This window comes from Cyanistes caeruleus, chromosome 7 (assembly GCF_971803275.1).
Source record: "Cyanistes caeruleus chromosome 7, bCyaCae1.hap1.1, whole genome shotgun sequence".
NCBI classification, from domain to species: Eukaryota; Metazoa; Chordata; class Aves; order Passeriformes; family Paridae; genus Cyanistes; species Cyanistes caeruleus.
Genome location: NC_141707.1, coordinates 18060375 through 18080593, shown reverse-complemented (window position 1 = coordinate 18080593; position 20219 = coordinate 18060375). Strand labels below are relative to the sequence as shown.

The 20219-nt window shown below is 37.3% G+C and overlaps 1 long non-coding RNA gene across 2 annotated transcripts; it reads left to right on the top strand.

Moving 5' to 3' along the window:
* Positions 1-6374: 6374 nt before the first annotated feature.
* On the top strand, positions 6375-18055 carry LOC147652232 (uncharacterized). Of its 2 annotated transcripts, none has more exons than XR_015289366.1 (4): positions 6375-6451; positions 13043-13169; positions 14945-15084; positions 15828-18055. It is a non-coding gene; the product is annotated as an uncharacterized LOC147652232 (long non-coding RNA). The 2 variants fall into 2 exon arrangements; XR_015289365.1 differs by lacking the exon at positions 6375-6451 and adding an exon at positions 12788-12949 and having other exon boundaries at positions 15828-17858.
* The last annotated feature ends 2164 nt before the right edge of the window (positions 18056-20219 follow it).

Genomic DNA, 20219 nt, shown 5'->3' with positions numbered 1-20219 from the left:
AGGCTGTGCCCATCCCAACCAATCGGGCTCTGGCACAGCTCCTCTGTGCATTGCTAACAGCTGGGCAGTGGGCAAAACCCAAGCAGCCCCAGCTGGGACCCAGGGCCAGAACCCACCCAAAGCAGGCACAGAGCCCACACCTGAAGCACCTCCATGCAATGGGGACCATCTTAAATGTCAGACAGCTGAGAATGAGAGCACTGCAAGTGAACACAGCTGAAATGGGTAAAGCAAAGTGCTGTGTCACACCTTTTACTGAGGGAATAATTTCAAAGTACGTTCTGATACTGTTTTTTTACTTTTATGTCAAACTTCGGTGTGTGGATCTCTAAAGCCACCGTGTGGAAAGGGCATGTGGATGTTCCTGAAGGAGCAGAAGGCAGTAAGGAAGAAGCAGCCCAGGGAATGCTGCGTGAGGGATACCAAACACAACCAGGAGGTTGAAAAGTTTGTGGCATTTCAATACATGCTAAATCACATATTCTATGAAAAAGGCCAGTCCTCCAACTGAACACGAATAGAGGACTTTTATTCTCCTCTCTTTTGAAACACTGAACCATGGAAAGCTGAGCTTTGAGTGGTTGGGCAAGAGTTACATGAAATTATCTCAACAGCTACATCACATTTACCTGAATTTTTATTTGCAAAATAATAAAGCCTTTGGATATCATCATTAAAAATATTTGTTTTCTGGATGCTCAAAGTTACACCTTAGAAGGATTCTGCAGTTCTGAGCAGACAAAATCATCACTTCTAGAGCTAGATTCCTTTAGCTGTCATGAGATGGGGGTTTCAAGTCTCCAGATAACTGAAAATCTTGACATACACCACATGTTCCCAGAGCTTGCCATGCTAGAAACACTGCTGAACACAGTAGCCCCTCTCCCCGCCCCTCACTGAGTGTTATTTAAGTCATGTGTAGATATTTGCAGGGTCAGGGGCCTGAGCAATAAAGAGCTCATGGGATATACTGTAATAAAAACTGGAACTAGCAAATTCTTGCTTGAGTAGCACTTATGAAGATTTATTGCAAATATATGTAAACATTAAGTAATAAATGTTGTAAAATATCAGAATGTTACAGGCTTTCGCTGCTCTGTGTGAAAACATTTTACCTAAGATAGCTTTTAAAATAGTCCATGAATATCCATGCTTTGCCATCTGCTTTCGAATTGAATGATCCCTCGAAAGCAGCACCATAAATATTTCCACAAATGAGTGATCTGTTCACATTATATCCCCTAATGCTATCTTATGGCAGAGCAAACAAATAACTCACATGTCACATCACTGCACACAGCAACAATAAGGTGCACTCTGACTGGGTTTTAGCACATTACTAAGAACTGCATCACTGGTTGTCTCTGAGGATCTAACCTGGCTTTTTAGAGACATATTTCTTGACAGCCTGTCAAGAAAGGCTGGAGATGCACATTGAAGAAAGAATACCTTTAGCATCTCATTTTTTTTAGACATGATGAATTCTAATCTGGGCTGAGTCTCAAAAAGATCTGAACAAAAGGATGAATAGGAAGTAGCAAAAGAGGATTTACAAAGGTGGTTTTATAAAATAAAGTCTTAAAGGCAAAATATGCAAAAGGAAATTTTTATGCATCAGCTATAAAATCTGCTAGTCTAGTCAATATTCTATAGTATAATAAATTATTTTGCCACATTTATACAATTATTAGCTTTTTCAAAGTGCTCTCAACAGCTTCTTGGGAGACAATGAGAATTGTAGCAGCCAAGCAAATGCACACACAAGGTTCACTGAAGTTCATTGACTGAAGAAAATATTTCCTGGTTGATGTTCACAAAACTCCAGGTCTGTACTTGATCTTTCCAGCAATGGGTTCAGGCTGAAAAAGAGGTTTTGGCATGCTTTTGGCATTTCTTTTTTCTGTCTGGCATTGAGCAGATCAGTGAGTCCAGAGGAGAAAGGTGCTGAGCAGTGTGGGGCATGTCTTCACCCTCCCTTTGAGCTTTTGCTCTCCAAAACCCCAGTGTCAGTCAGGTTTGATGAAATCAGTAGATTTGCCCTAGAAAAGGGCTGGTTTGGGTGCCTACACAGAGGCAAGGAGAGCTTAAAATAGGCTTTGTCCCTGGTGTGGCAAGACCAGGAAAGGTTTTCCAAGGCTCTGAACCAGCCAAGAGCTGTTGCACTTGCTGAGTCTGCCCAATGTCTGCAGCTCCCTAGTGGGAAGCTCTTTGGAAAACCCTGTTGCTCCTTTTCTTTTAAAGTAACCACTGAAGAAAGCCATGTGGTGGGAGAGTGATGTCAAATGCTAAAGACAGATGAGCAAAATCAGTCTGGTCTACACTTGACATCACATTACTTACTGATTTTTTATTTCAAAAATTAATGAAGCAAAGCACTGCTTTAAAAAGGTTCCTTTGTTTGTCAGAAATAAAACATAAAGCATGCAGAGGCACAAGTGGGGAAATTATGAAGGAAGAGGAGCTAAAGTGCACTTAATGCAGTTTTCCTATTAGGAGCCATTCTTGTGACAGATGGCCTGGTTCCCTGCCCTCCTAAAAGGAAAGAAATAGTCCTGCAGGTGGACAGTAAACAAAACTTCAACTAGATCAATTGTTTCAGGAGACACACCCTGTGCTGAAGTAGCTAACATCACTGGCTGACTAACCTCAAAGCCAGTCTTTCCTGTGAGGAAAGACCTTTTCCTCTCTGCTGCTGCTGGAGAGTGTCCTCTGGGGCTAACTGTGCCTGGCAATTAGGAAGCTGGCTTTAACATCACAGCATCCAATGCTGTATCTAACTTTGCCCTTGGGTCAACTGGTAACATCAAGGGCATTACCTATTGGCTAACAAATAACAAAAATGAGGCATGGTTGTAGAAATAATAATACACAATAGCACAAAGACCTATAGGTTCTAAGAAAATTAAGAATACCAGATGTTACTGTTCTTTCCAGTTGCCATGCAACCACAGCCACCCTGCTATGCTTCACCTTCCTAATCTCCTTAACAGCTAACTCTAAAACAAGTACAATTAATTCCCCAATGAACAAGACAGGACATGACCCAGTCCCGTGGTTACAGGAGTGCTTTGATTGTTTGTATATAAACACTAAACAGATACAGCACCAGCACACAGCGTGGCACAGAGCTGGCATTTTGTACCACAAACACAAGGCATTGTTGCAAACTATGAACTTTCCTGTAGCACAGATTTTTACAACTACTTCTAACAGACATTCCTTACGCTGCTTAGGAAACAGTCTCTGCCAGTTCTCTGGTGATCCAAGCAGCCTCTTACCCTAGAAACCCAGATGGAAATGAGTGCACTGCACTTCAGCTGAGCAGCACGTAAAGGCATTAGGACGCATAGAGAGAGCCCACTTATGCCCTCTGACAATAGCTTTATGAATAATGATCATATTTTCTCTTTTAAGAGCAATGTCTCAGGTGATCTGCTGTGTTGTGATTTTTAAACAAATAACTTCTGTATAATACGTATAAAAACATGATTGTTATAGCTGTGCTAAATCAGATCACTTCCATTATCAATAAAATGGATGGTGAACAATCACTTCTACTTCTAACAAATATTTGTATATGTTTATGGATTTAGAGAAAGTAATAACTACTCAAAAATCCCTTTGATTCTGACGTGGTTCTCATTTGCACCAGGCATAGACCTATGATACTAATATTTCTACACAGCTTCCTGACACAGTGCAGAGCTGGTGAGCAGCCACAGAAATTATTCAATTAGCACTGAATATGAAGATATCCCAGGGTTTCTGATTCAGCATTTAAGATTGTATTGTAATGACTATAGATTGTACAAGTGACATGCCAGTTTTGTGCAATGCCTTATTGCACAATATGGGGGGAAAATACATGAAAGGGGAAAAAAAATCTGTTATATTTAATTTTCTGTGAATTCAAGCTTGGGGGCAAGCATATATTTGCATATAAACTGTGTAGGAATAATAATGGTGACATTTCTTATTTCAAAAATTATAGCTTTCTGATATTTTTAAAGGTGTTCTTAGGTGATAAATACTTCAGTTAAGCACATGATAGATATGATCTCAAGCATTTACAAGTGGTGAAAATTCTCTGTGCATCGGCTGTAGAAAATACTGTATTGGAAAGAACATACTTGGCTGTGCAATAGGGTAGTGTTAAATCCTTTCTTTTTCACACCTCCTGTGAATGTCCTGTTCCCTCTCAAAACTTCTCATGATGGATTGCTATACATACTTTCAGCCCACTGCCAGAAGTCACCACTTTCTCCTAACATATGAGATTTCCTTGGTCAGGCTGTCTACTTTTGATACAGAGACCTTGACAATCCCTCAAAAAACAGGAAAGAATTAATCAGCTTCATGTGCCAGGGCCTCCTCTTCAGAATAACAAAACTGCATGTTGGTTAAAGCACCAAGAGCACACCCATGCCTGGAACCTTCCTTCCAAAGATTTCCTCCAAAGGCTCCCGATGCATGGTTGGAAATGCAGCACTGTAACCTGTTGCGTTGGCTGATGAAGAGAAGAGCAGAACTGACTGGTTATTCCCAAAGAGTATCAATAAGTGGTTGGTTACCTGTCAGTTTGGGGCTTTAAAGATGGAGGCTGATAGGAAGCAAATTAGCTTGGGCAGGGATGTTAGAAATTAGCTGGTCTGACAGGGAGCAGCATCTGAACTATGCTGTGTGTAAGTCAAATAGATCTTGCCCTTGGATACATGGCACAAGTATGTACTTGTCCAAATTATGCTTTCATGGGTTCATCAGGTTTTAGGGTTTGCCAGTTTTCATGCACTGTTTTTCAAAGCAAGGTTCACAGAAAAAAGTCACATGCTGTCTGCATAAAAAGCTCTGCATAGCTGTGTTCTAGAGCCAACTCACACTTCAAAGTCAGAAATGATCATGTGAGGCTATAACTTTTCACAGCAGCAAGTACTGGTGCCACGATTTCCTACTACTGTTTCTCAAGCACATAGAAATGCACAAAGGAATTTTTCAGTGTCATACAAACTAATACACAAATCAGTTAAAACAATGTTTTAACATTCTGATTTTATAGTTAGATTATTAATTGCTAGTCCAGTCCTCCTTATATTTTCCCATATTCTCATTATCTTGTTATTGCAGTGGATGATAAGGGAGAAAGACAAACCTGAATGGTATTGTAGCCAGAGGGGCATTTAAAATATTGCTCTGCACCTGGGGAACAGGTTTAATTACTGGTGCTGTCAAAATGTTTTAATGTAAACAGGTTTCCTGATGGATCACATTTGCTTACTGAGAACTATCATCCCCCCAAACACAATCCACTTTATGGTGGGGCTTAAAATGCAGGTATCGTAAATTAGAGCAATGAAGCTTTTATGATTAAAGATGCTTCATCTGCTTTTAATGCCTCAAATTATAGAAACTATAACAAGCCTTCACATTAAAATTTAAATAGGTTTAAGAGTCTAAAATTCTCTGTAAAGTAGGTTTCATAGGCCTGACTCTCTGTGAGTTTGCATGGAGTACAGACATAGGAGGAAGGCAGCTCCTGCTTTCTTTTGGGCAGCTTGGAGCTGCTGTGGCTGTTGGTATTAGAGAGACTGGGAGTGCCCTAACCTGTACACCAGAGGCAGTCTTTGACGTGCCAAGGGAACACTGGGGCTGCCACAGCCATGCCCTGTCTGTGGGCTGGTGCTGATCTCTGGAGGCACCACAGAGCCGCTGCCCACACACTGCCCTGTGCCTCAGGGGCACTACAGCACCTTTAGAGCAGGCAGCACACCTCCTCTTTACCTATTCCAAAAGAGGATTCACCACAAAAATACCTGCACGTGAATTCAGAGATGATTCTGATTACTCTGTTGTATTTGATTTATGTAAGCATCTTATCCTATTCATGTTACTCCTGGTAATAACTTCTGAGAGCAGGTTTCATATTAAGCAGTGTTTGTCAAAAGTAGATTTAAAATCTGTAATTATAACATCTGCTTCCACAACTTATTTATATTCTGCTTATCCATTTAAGATACAGAAACATGGATCTTATTTGACCAAGCACCATTAGATAAGGAAGCTCTGCTTTCAGATCTGAATATTACTTCAGAATTTAAAGGAAAAAAAAGTTGAATAAATGAAATTATTTCACGTAGGTGGTACATGAAAGAGGAACCTCAATTCATCTTATAAATTATTCATGGTGAATTATTCACTTGACTCATATAGAGACAAAGCAGGTGCTATTTTATACTATAAAATCCACTCAGACTTAAAACCTGTATTAAAATGAAGTAATGTGTGATTATAGTTGGAGATGTACTTTTAAATAATTTTGGTGAAATCTGACTTTTACTAAGGACACTTACTAAGTATGCACTCTGTTCCCTGATAAGAGCAGTCACATGGAAAGAATGAAGTGAAATGCAGAACCCAGTGAAAGCGAAATGCCCAGACCTCTTCAACAGGATGTCAGGTATTTCATTTGGTTGCCTGTATTTTATTTAGAGTGACAAAATTTTTGTTCTGAAGATACCTTTCTACTTCAGCTTATGAATAACCACCAGAGCTAAACTTATCTTTTTTATAATTCATTAATATTAATAGGTTTGAATTTCATTCAGAGAATTTAGAGCACTCATTATTTTTAAGGAAATAGTACAAATCAGTAAGATAACAGTCATTACCTTGCTTGTATGCTATTGTATTAATGTATTACATCATCCAGTACTACTAGAGACATAGCTCAGAATCAGAAACTCATCAAGGAGTTTTCATTTTCAGTCCTAACCAGATGACCTTCCATCTTTAAACAGTGTTTTTGCTTAAAATTATGCATTTTAGAAATGATATGCCTTAAAATTAGAAGTTTTAATTATAATGCAGAGTCTTAGCATGATTTGTCTCACCTCATCTTCTTCTTTCTGTCAAGAAATCTGAATCTTTTCCCCTCACAGATATATTTCTATGAATTACTATGAATTGAAAGTACAAAGTCTTCTGTGCCTTACCTTTCAACTTTTATTCCAAAGAATTAAATGCACTTGCAAAGGATTTTTCCTTCAATAGACACATACTAGAGACAGGCTAAAGTTGCAAAGTTTGCATCTGTACCTTCATTTTCTTCATAGACACTAGGAAAAAAACCCAATTATCTACATGACTTTGGAAAAGAAACGATGTAATGACAATTAAGAAGACAATTTAAATCACTTTTTAAAAAATTTCTTCCAGTGAAGGATTATTAAAAGTGGATCTTGAAGATTCAAAATGCAGCTATGAGATCCACAGCTGATCATCTCCTAATCCAAACAAGGCAAAGCAGAGAGCAGAAAGCTTTGTGCCTCTGCTCCATTCCTGCAGCTAAGCAGCCACTCTGCTCCTTCTAAAAGTAATCGAAAGGGATTTGGACATGGCTAGCAGACAGACATAGAGCTGTCATCACAATATTAAAACACAGAAAATATATGTAGAACAATCTAAGAAAGTCTAGCCTTGAAAAATCAGCTTTTATCCTTCAGTTAATTAATTCTGGAGAAAATTTTGATCAAATCTCATTTTTAACCTTGCTGTCAGTTGGTGCATAGGCCTGTTTTTCTCAAGCGGGTGTTGGCTGATAGCAATGTCTTCTCGTATACATCTTCAAAGATTTCTGTTTTTTAAAAGAAGACTTACACTGGGAAAGGACAGGAAGTCTTTTGAAATTACAGTATAATGCATATATTTAAGTTACTTGTAAGATGTTTCAAGATGTGTGTGCCCCACAATGTGCCTCTCATGAAAAGTTTTTTTGATTTATCACTGAAGCAACAATTCGAATGTCCTTTTCAGAAAAGACAGCTTTTTGTAGAACAAATTGTTTCATAAATACCAAGAAAAGTCATTATTCTTGTGTTCTTAACCCAAAACTTCTATATTCTGGGGAGGAAGTGGTGGGGAGGGGGAGAGGGTAGGAGAATACTGATCAGCTAGAACTTATGACTGAAAAGAAACAGAATTACTTTTGTTACTGTGAGAGGGACAATAGCAAAATAGCTCTTGCAACTAGTTTCTAAAATGATTCAGAATTACACTTCAGCACTGCACACTGCAAAGTTGTTTCTACACTAAACATAAGCTTGGACATGCTCACATTTTTTGGAGTGAAAACAAGAATGCAATTTTCTTTAGAGGACTGTGTTGTGGGAACATTTGTGTTACAAATGTGACACAGAATTTTATATACTTTGGGTGCTTGCTGGAAACTGACCCTGTAGGCTAGGTTTGAAATTTATTATGTATTAATTGCAGCTTTATTCTGTTTACACACAGAATAGCAGCTTATCTAGTACTTACATTTTTTGCTAAGAAATATCTTCTGGGAATGTGAAACACTGACTTTGGCAGTTCCTTTACCAAGAGACGGAAATGCGAAAAACCACACAAGTTAATCTGCATTTGAGCTGTGTCAAATGTTGGATTGCAAGTGTCCATCATGCTTACCCAAATACTATTTTGTGTGAGGGAAGTGTAGAACAGTGCTAAAATATTGCACAAAATTCAAAGTTAGCAACTTTTTACAGATAAAAAAGTGTCTTTGAAGGACATTTCCACAAATTTTATAAGGTATAGACAAATAAAATCAATGTACAGACAAATAACATGTGGATTATTTAGGCCTTTCCGTTATTGCTAAGTGAGGACATGCATGGTTCTATGAAAAACCCTTGTTGAGAACAAAGGTTTTACAAAAGGCTTACCTATTGACAGTTAATTTTGCAGGAGGCAAACCTATTGAACTCCCATCTTTTCAAAATAAAATTCAGTCCTGGATACAGAAATTGTATTAAAAGTTAAGATCCATCTCCTGTAAGACAGCTGCAGTTTGTCTGCAAACAAACACCTTGGATCCTGCTAGCCAGACCAGAAGCTTTCATTCATGTTTTATAAATATTGCTCAGGGTATTTGTCTTTTCAGTCCTTCTCTGTAATTTCTTCCTGTGTGAAGTTCCAAAAATCAATTTTTTCCCACATGAGGGTCAGGGTGGACACAAATCCAGAGCAGAAATGATGGCTGACCCTGCTAACAAGATGTGCCCCATACTCCAGGATTGAACACAGGCAGAGAACCAAAAGGACTCCCACCATTTCAGATGCTGGTCCCTACCATTACCTCAGTGTCCCAACGCCTCAGAGCAACTCACTGGAGCAAACTGCTCTGCCTGTGACTGCTCAAAAATAGAAACTTAGCCCACCACATACAAATTCCAGAATAGATATTTTTATAACCACACCTGCTACAGAAGCCAGATTTCTTGTATTTTGGTGAGTGCTAAATATAACCCTCTCTATGGTCCTTGCTGTTGAACAGCAGAATGGTTAAAACACCATTAGAAAACCCAGATATCCATTTCCATCATATTTTCTGCGTTGCTGCTACCCACCCTAACCTTTCCAGTTAAGCCTAGAAAGTTTGTTGCAGAATAAACCTATTTTAAAAATTGCTGTAAGTTTTATTCTAAAAAAAATTAAAACTTTTGTTTTTGTAAACACAATACAGCATCTGAAAGGATACTTTTCTGAGTGACAGCTGAAAATCTATTATCTGTAACATGTGCAGTAGAAATTTCACATCCATACTCATCACAGCATTCAGGGCCTGAGAAAAATCTATCCAGTTCAGTGACCTATTATCCATGCTATTTGATGCAGCCAACATTTTTTTCATTTGGATAAAACTCAGCTTTAAATATTTGTAAGATTTTTTTACCCTTTTAAGGGAAATACAAAAGATACGTTGTACTACAGTTGTATATCATGCTAAAATGGTATGGTGTGAATCATTCAATATGCATTGTGAAAAAAAAAATCTGTTCCATATACATCAAGGGAATCATTAAGAATGGTGAAAAAATGGAATACTTTAACACCTGAAATGGAAACATTAAGGGGCACAGTTTCGAAACACAGCAGCACCGGTAGATACACAAAGGAACATTGTGGAATATGAGAAGTCCCCACACTTGTTTTCAATCCACATTTCTGCCAGTATGAAGGTCATGATGTACTCATGTGTCTGCACCTTTAAGTTTTGGTCCCTCAATTCCTTTGTCTGTGACATAATAGCTCTGCACAGAAACAGCCTGTATAGGAAACAGGGCAATTTCTCACACCCTCTTATTTCAGAGTTTCTGCTGCCTTTTTTTCTCGAGTTATTGGTCTGGCTGGATCTAAGCAAGCTCAGCTGGGGGCTGCTCTGAAGGAGCAGAGGGCCAGCCCTGCAAAGCACTCTTGCTTTGGCAGCATTATTTGCTCAGTTGTGTACAGCAGCAACTTGTCCTCTGACAGGCAGCAACTCTGCACGTTTTGTTGATGTTGGCTACAGGGAAAAAATCCCAAATAGTGATAGTTTTGGCTGAAGTAATATTGGAAGGAGCCCAGTCATTCCTCTTTTCCCTTCTGAGAATGGCAATGTGCACCTTAGGAAGGTGCTGTCCTTGTACAGTGCACGTGGTCTTTGCAGTAGTTATTAGGCAGAATACAGAATACAGAACACAGAATACAGAATTCTGGCAGTGTGCTGTATTGGTTATGGATGAACTGCAATGGTATCAATGAAGCAGCCTTCACTACTGACTGCTTCCCGTTGTGTAAGATAAGACCATTCACAGTTAAAAGCTGTTTCTTCATCTGTCCTCAGGAGCCAGAATTATGGAGGCACTTGTGCACCCACTAAAATCAAACTGGAATTATGTCTAAAACTTTTCCACAGCCACAGGCTGCGGAAGAAGCTTGCAGCTCACAAGAGGTCTAATTTATATTTAATGCTTTATGGCACTATATACCGATAAGATTTGCACCACTCCACTTGGACTTCCAGCTTTTAAGACACACTTTTCAAACCATATATCCTATGGATACATTTTTCCATGTGGGTGGGAATGTATTTAAAAAAAGATTAATAGGAGAAGAAAGACAAACAGGTTGCAAAAGGGATTTAAGGGATGAGAATCTTGACAAAGATACAGAACCATAGAAACTCCCTTAAAATTTCCATTTAACATGTTAATAAAGGATATTAAGTACAGAAGTGATCTGAGGGAACAAGACAGATGCAAATATTCAGAACAAAGTAGTAGCTAACCTTCAGGTTTTGGATTAACATGTGCTACGATTCAAGAAAGTCCATGAAAGCCCATCAACTACAGTCTGTACTCCTTCCCTTTCTCTAGGTCCACATAGCAAAGAACAATTTAATACTCAGGCTAAGAGGCTTAAGTATTGGCTTTTACACAATTTTACTGCTTTTCTGTCACCAGGGCTACAGCTATGACTATTGCTACTACTGGTAAAGAAATAGAAGTTCAGCTTTTGTTGAGTGTTTTGAAGTATTTAGGCAGACAATGCAATTAAATATCAAAACAATCATAATTTTCTCCCAGGGACTGTAACAGAAAAATCTAACACAATTCAAGGTCAATGTTTTATAAACAGATTATATAATATTTAGTGGATATGACAGAAGAATTGAATGGTAAAGTAGAAAGCCAGAAGTGACTACTATTAGATATCTTTGTTCAGTTAAAAAACAATTTATGATTGGAATGTAAACAATGCTGGAATAGAATTATTTTTGTTTACCCCAAAGAGAAGAAAAAAAAGTAAGTTCAGGTAAGAAAACTGCAAAATTTATTTTCTTTACTGACGGTATTTAAAGCTTTTTGTAACTAAATTTCAAAGCAGTGGGGAGTTCACTACCACTATCATACTTATTTTATGGACCTGGAAATTGAGATACATGATCAGAACAAGTAGGTTACAAAAAATATGTATCCAAGAAATTGCCAGGACTGAAGAACAGATTGTGGAACCTGCAGGAAAATGGATGTAAAAAAGAGAGGGAGTGCACATGTAAGCCATACTGAGCACCCACATTGTTGCTATTTGTCTATTATCCTCCACACACAATGATGTCTCTTAAGGCAAAGAGGTGGCCATACAAATCTCTGTCTGTTTCTTATTGCAAATAATTGTTTTCCTTCATTTGATAAAACAGATTCAAATTACTGCTGCATTGTCAGAGTATATTTGTCTGGCCTATTTTATCAAACACATCAGCTAAATGTGTCAGGCAACAATTTTGCCTGGTTGGATTTAATGTGACTGTCAGACATATAGGCCATTTCACCTGTGCCTCCACAAGTATGGACCACCATTCCAAATTCCCAAATATGTGACAAGTGCACAAAAGGTATATTTTCAGTTCAGCAAACTTGCTATCATCACTTCTGCTTTTTGTTTATTATGCAAACCCAATGTCATTCAGTATTTCTGTACAGTTGATAATTGCTAATTATGGAAGGAAAAGTTACCTGATTTTCAACCGTGGTATCAAATGAATTGAAAATATCCCATCAAGCATTTAACGAAAGTGTAGGAAAAAGACGGACTAAAAATAACAGCGAATGTGTTCTTTGCGTTGAACGATCATTGGCAAAAGTAAATCACACAAAACTCAGATCCTTATTGCTTAATCATCTCACATTTCATTAACCACAGCTGCCAATTGTCTTGTGAAATGTGAATTGCTTTTCCTAATGAAAAAAAAATCATAGGCTGGAAATCAGTTTCACTAAGATGCAGTATTAGAATGCAAATATTAATTTCTGAATTAATTCATGACAGAGGGCTTGGCCAACCTGAGCTAATCACACCCCTGGGGTCCTCTAATCCTCTAAAGCTGATTATCTCGTGATTGTCACACCCACTGGGAGTTGCCTTTGTCATTAGCAAATTCAAACCATAGTTAGAAAAAAAAAAACCAACTTGTTTTGATGCTAAGGTTGGGTAGTGAATAGCAGCTCCAGCTCTAATCCTTTGGCTGGCTGACAGGAGGAAATGTACTCTAGTATGTGTCGTTGCTCCATCATAATTCCTAGGATTGAGGAAGAACAGCTACCAAGTCAGGAGGCAATATTATATACTAATGAGACAGGTTTGTCCCTCCAAACTTAAAGCAGATACCAGTAATAAATACATGCTATTATCTTTTCTTTCCCATTCATTATTCTCTGAGTTTGTTTTGAAGGAAAACTGGCATCAAGATATGAAGATATTTGTGCAACAAAAAGAGACTGTACAGGCTTCAGGTGGAGCAGACAAATTCACAGGATGCATGTGAAACCACTGGAACAGATGACATCTGTCTCCAGCAGGTACTTCTTAATTCTGTTTACTAGGTTACATCAGTAGAGAACTAAAGTCAAAGATGAAAGCACACTACTTGGGCATTTACACATACACAGTCAGCCCCATTGTGCAGGAGTTTCTCCATGTGAGATAATTTTCATTGTGTTCTGTGAAACTCATGTTGTACAAACACTATAAAATCTGAATCTGTGTCAAGCTGCAAAATTGTGCAGGGAAGCTGGCACTGGAGGTATGATTTCAATTATTCATCACAGTTGTTCAATTTGCATTGTTTTTGTGCCTGCATTTCCAAGCTGCTGGAATTTGCTTGATACATTAGCTGTCTAGCCACTGTATTTAAGTGCAGGATAGTGGCTTTCCACTCCCTAATCCAAACACTACTTGTGTCTCATTTGAACTGCTTACATTTCTCATAATGACTCTGTATTTGTGGGATTCTTTTTTTCGCTGCTTGTTTTAAATAAAAAGTCAATAACTGTCGGTGGGCAGAGATGTGCAGGAATGGGATATGGTACAATGTAAAATCTATTAACTTTTTGCAGCTGGTATATGGAGAACACTGCTGGTATTTTTCTTTAAATTCTTAGAAATTCTAGTATGACACATTTATTTTGAACCTATACATACGTTTAAGGTTTCATGCAGGTGTAGTGTCCAAACTATACTGCAATATGCAGTGAGCCTTGCTTAGGGAGATTCACACTGATCTCCTGAAGTTTGCATTAGGACATTTAACACTCCTTCTGCATGAAACCTTGGAAGGTGCAATAAAATGCCTATTTTGTGAAAACATCTGACATGATGTGGAATGTGTCTAGCATGGCTCATGATGTTCCAGAGATATAAAGAAATACAAGTTCATTTGTGTGTGGCTTGCAATTAATTTTGCATGCAACCTGAAACTTAGGCTACGAAATTTATGTTCTTTCTTGAATGAGCTGAGAAATTTTTATCAGGCAAGTTAAAACCTATTCCACCTCACACACTGATGATCTGTTCTCTGTCTTTTGGTACTGCATGCACGCTGCTACTCAAGTGAGCATTTGTGCTTCCCTCAGGTGTGCTTAGGGTCTCTATTCAATGCTCCACATTAGATATAAATGCTGAGAAATCCAAGCTGCACAATGAGAAATTTGCACTGAGTTTCCCGTGAAGGCACCACTTATCTCTCCCACAAGGTACTCAAAATCTTGTGTTCTGTGAAATTTTCTTTCTATACAGGATATCAAATTTTACCAAAACAAAGGTAGTAGAGTAGTAAAATTGTGCTAAGTACACAAAGACACAGATGCACACACAGATAATAAAGTCTTGAAGATATTACAGAATTTTTCCAAAACTCTACCTACAGTGTAGGTAGTACAGTACAAAACTCTACCTACAGTGGTAGCAAGATTTTTTCCTCAAGTCTTCCTGATTCTGCATGAAATTGGAAATGCTGTTTCACATAAAATATTTTAGGCATATTTTTGTTACAAGATTTTAATGGGCTTGACAATCATAGTAAAAGTTTTATAAATTGAGTCTATTCTGGAAAATTTTACTATTATAATTTCGAAACCAGTGCTGCCAATCTCCCCAACTCTTTATATACATGCTATTTTCATGCAGCCCCAGCTCCCTCTTGCCAACACACATGGAATCCTTTAAACTTTAAGTAAATTACTCACGTTAAAATTGAAAAGCAAGAACTGAAAATTCAAGGTTTTATGCACATGGACCAAATAAAAACCAGCCACCATTGTCTGCAGAAAACTTACTTCTTTAAATTGTTTTACAGTGACAGAGAAGCTTCCACACTGGAAATGATGGAGAAATACTAAATATTAAATTCTGTAAATTAAAAGTCACATCTCTCAAGCAAGTTATATATCTATTCAAAATGATGATTATGAGAGGCTGCTTTTACAATTTTATAGGGTAAGCAAAAAAACCTGAAAAAATCTAAATCTCTAGGATCATGTAAGAAATGGGTATCGAAGTGTATGCATAATCATAATTTAAAATAATGTATATTTTTCTTTATATAGCACTTTAATGGTTTTTTTTTAAAGTTACATATCTGAAGCAAACTATTCCTTATTGTATCTTAATACACTGTGAAATTCTCATGGGAAATGAGGATGTCCAAATTAGTGTCATATGACAGTGGAAACAATTGAGCTGTAAGAAATGAATTTACAATTATATTGGTGAACCCAAGTCTTGCCCAGTACTTGCCAGTGATTTAATTCCTAAGCTTTTATTGTAAAAATAGTTACACTTCTGATTGCTTTAGGATCTAAATCCTCAAACTGATCATTAAAACTTGTAAATCTCTTAGAAATTTTTCAAAATATTCTGGTGAAAGCTTATTCTATAGAGTGTAGAATGTGTGTGTGCAAGCACACATGCTTGTGTGTGAACATATTTTCCTCAACGTGTCACCAACAAAATGAACCCTCTGTCTTTTGAAGTATGACCGAGCTTTCCACAATGTAACTATAGAGCAGAAAAGAGAAATGGGATTTTAAAAAGCCCTCTCAGTTCTTTTGAAAGCTGCATATAAACCAATAATTTAGCATGGAGGGAGGAAAGAATACTGATAGATAGGACAGGTTTGGGCAAAACACTTTTTTTTTTCCAGTTGTTTTTTTTTTTAACTTTTCTGAACATCATTGCAGCACTCTGTGTCACCTGCTTTGTATCCAAGACAACTGATCTGAAACATCTCTAACAGTTGATGGGTGAGCATGAAGAGATGGATAGGATGTTCAGCCCTGATGTACTTCCTCACAACATGCCTCACGTAGTGAAAAGTCCCATGATGAAATGGAAACATGTCAACACTGTAGCAGACTGCATGAGTCAAATGGAAATCAGGTTTTAAAAACATCCTTTAAACCTGTGAATGCACTAGTTTTATTTACTTTTATTTATTGTGGCAAAACAGAGGCCTCGCCAGAAATCAGGCTCACTGTGAAAGAAACGCATTTTCTTGACTCCAAAGGAGAAGGAGAGCTTGATAGCTTATATTGCATATTCTGTAGACAGTTATGTGGACCTTATTGGCTTCTATAATATTTTGAAAACGCACTCACAATAATATTCTATTTCCATGCTAGTAATGTCAGTGGGAGTCCTGGTAGTACGCTATTTAGGCACACTGAGAAAATAATAGGATTTACAATAGCTGGCAATTTGTTTTCTACTGCCACAATGTCTGCTTTTGTTACAGTCTTTGTAGCTCTTAGAAATTTCTTTCTGGCTATTCTGTTCATCTTTTCCACAGAAACATTTCTTCAGTGTGAATCGCTTCAGTCTGAATTAGAGTGATTTTGCTGCCATGAGTTTTTATTACTAGAACTAATACATATAGTGCAAATGTTTTTTCCAGAAATAGTCATTCACATTTTTAATGTCTGTAGGGCTGATGGATGGTTTCACCAGCAGTACTACAATGCTATTTCAGAAGGCAGAGAATATTGCCAAATCCTGGTAGCCTGCTCATTGGTTGTCCTTTTGTCCTTAATCACTTCCAATTATTGGAGGGAGCTGAGCCTTCAGGTCTTCCTTTTCCCATTGCCAGGCCATTTTGTGGACTTTTTTTCATATGTGAGAAAATAAGAAGGGAGGTAAAGGAAGAAATAGTATTTATTTGCCACATCTTAAATAGAAAACTGTAGTCCTAAACTTCCTTTTGGAAGTCCAGTCCAATCCCATAGCAAACTCACTGTTGCTCAGGCCACCTGCCACACGAGGATAATAGTAATTAACTTTTTAATTGCTAACCATTTTCTTCAGGTTAATTAGTCACAGTTGTCTTTCTACATAAACACCCAACAGAACCCAATCCAACACTAGGATCCACAGACCTAGCTAGTCTCAAACCTAACTCCATCTACTGACCAAAAGATGCTTCCAGCCAGTGCCTGCATCCTAAAGGTGCTTCATTTCTGTAGCCTCATCTGACTCAGCAGCCAGTTTTTCCTGATGGGCAGGGATGAGTCCAGAAGAACCTAAACAACTGAGTGTAAGGCTAGACTCAGGGCCAGCCTAGTCAGATGGCATTTGGGAAGCTCCTAACTGAGCCAGCACCCTGGGCCATAGCCTTTGGTCCCAAGGATACGCTCCAGACTAGGGGCCCAATGGCACAGTCTCACAAGTGCCCACTGTGCACTAGGGAAAATGCATTTAAACATTCTGTCTTTCCATACTCAAGAAGATAGAAACACATTTAGTAAAAGATGATTATTAGAAGTTAATTTGCTGTATTTTTTTTCTGCCAAATTACCAATTAATGTAGCTGGAAAGAAATATTTTACAGATGTATAATCAAGCCCTGACAGGAGCTAAAGCTTCAATTGAAACCTCTAACTATTAATGTATTAAATTATCATGATGTATCTTCAGCTGATTATATCAAGTACTCTTCTAGAATTTGAGGAAGTAGTAATAAATTAAATGATAAATTGCTATTGATTATTTTTAACTTATTATCCTCTAGATTTTGATGTGAATATTGCCAGCTGATGCTGAGATATGGTGAACACGGGCAATGGTTTCATACAGACACTTCTGCATAATTATTGTGTATCAGGGTTACATTTTTTCTCTATGCTCCATTGCTAGGTCATGATGATTTATGGCAATCCTTTTTCAGCATGAATGTATGCATATGCACACTATACTAAGTTCCTTTCAGATAGAGAAAGGTAACTACAAGGTTTTAGTTTAATTATGTTTATCCAAAATTGCTATCAAGAGTAGGTTTTATTTAATGCAGAAATTTACTAGAATAGCTAATATGTTCTATGATACCTAAAAAGTAATATTTGTATTACTACAGTAATTCTTATAAATATATAATTTCTTATTAATTTTTAGAATAATAAATGCAATAATTTTACAGTACATAAGGGTGTTTTATTGCTCATTACAAAACTCAATTTCTTTTCAGATAGCTCCCTCAAGTTTTCTCTCCCAATTACAGAAATATCCCTGAATGTATTTTTAAAAGAGTCACAGGTCAAACTATCTAAAAATACCATTTGAAAACTGACTTTTGAAAGAGACCAGTTAGATGATTCTGTTTTCCTTAGCAAATTAAGCCTGGAAATGTAATCACAAATCTAGGTTTCACAGCTTGGTGGAAAAATACCTTTGCATCCTACTTGTCCTAGGCTGTCCATATAATCAGCTTTTAATAGGGAGGGAGAAGAAGATGCAGGAGATTATTCTGTCTTGAGAATATCCATATAAACCAGCATGAAATAAGAAAGAAAAACACACTTTTCATATGTATGTCCATATGAATATTTGTATCTTCTTAAATTTAAGTAAATATTCAGAAACTGCATATACAAAGGCTAGACAAACAGGTAGAATTAAATGTACTGCAGTGTTTGTTGCCTAAGTCAATAATAAAGGCCTGGTTTTGTAGCTATAACCCTAAGAATTTCATAGAGAAAAAGTTATGTAGAAGTATTAAAATTTCCCAAAAGTAAGGCAAAAATAGCATTGAATATAATTAGTAACCTTTGGACCTTAAAAAACAAACCTCTGAAATATTACTTATTTTCATGGAGAAAGCAGCAGAATAAATATATCTGCATGAAAAAATGAAAATACCCAAGGCAGCAGAATACAACCCTGAAAAACTTTATCTGAATTATTATAATTTTCCAAGATTGCTTTGTTTGTAGAAAGCTCTTAAGATAAATCTAAATAGTAAGCATCAAAACCCACCAGAAATCCTTCCTTGGTCCCCCTGTCAGCCCTTGGTTACAAAGATACATCACCTTAATGATCTTAATCATCATCAATCAACCTTAATCACTACCTATAATGATTATTTTGAATTTTAACTTGGAAGCCATGAAAATGAAATCAATTATGTTGCTGGTACACCAGCATTGCTATTTTTTTGCAATGTGTGATTACCACCTTCAGAAGCCATGTGAAAATGTTCTGGCCAGAATGAGAAAAAGTAAAGCTAAATGACAATTTCTAAAAAAAATGCTTGAGAAAAGTAGAGGATTCTACTAAAAAATTAAAAACATGGCAATTTTTAAGAAGTATGATGAGTCAGAAGAACATTCCTGAAAAGGTGTCCTATTCTACAGAAGAGATTTAAATATCTTCTGGTTAATGTGCAAAATCTTGCAAGGCAAAATTAAAGACATTTATCTTATTTAGTACTTATTAACTTTTAAAATAATAAGTAGATTCAATGACTATCATCAGCACCACAATTCGATGTCCTGTTTTCAGTACAGGAAGAGAAAAATTTATTTCCCCATACCAAAGAGCTTTATTAATTTGGGTAAATCAGTGAGTCATGATGGCAACAGTTCTTGTCATTTTTCCTACATTTTCTTGTTTGCTGTACAAGAATACCTGTGTATACTCTTACACCTTTCACTAAGTATGAAACAATGGAAGAAATGAAAATCTTTTGAAAGTAGCCTGGCTCACAAAATATGTCAACATTAATAAAAATAAGATTGCAATAGTTCCTATCAATAAAAACCTTGTGGATTATGGAGTTAATTCTTTCTAAGGGCTTGGGAGAGACTGTTTTTCTGGTCCCAGTGGCCTTATTTCCTTCCTGAAGGAAATTACCTCAAAGCAGTGGTAGACATTTAAAAGGTTTTTGCAAAGAGCATGAAATGTGTATTAACTGCTCATGCAGTGTGACATCTTACCTGCTGTTATTCATTATTATGTTCAGTGACAGGAAGTGCTGCAATTACAATCCCCAGCCCCCAACAGACCCTTTGCCCAAAATTTGTGGAATATTGTTGCATTTGATGGTTTGTTTCTGTTCAGTTTCAGGGGGTTGTATAGCCACCAGCACACTGGGAGGGATAAGAATCAAAAAGAGGAAAAAGAGAGCATGCAGCATAGAGATTCATTCTGCAGCTGATGTTCTAACAAGGGAATGACAGCCAGGCACCATTTAAAGCAATGAAACTGCTCAGGAGACATTGTGCACAGCAGAAGAGCTCGATATGTGTATGGAGTTGGTCCATGCAAATAAGAACTGAAGACAGAACCAGGGTTTCCATCATCTA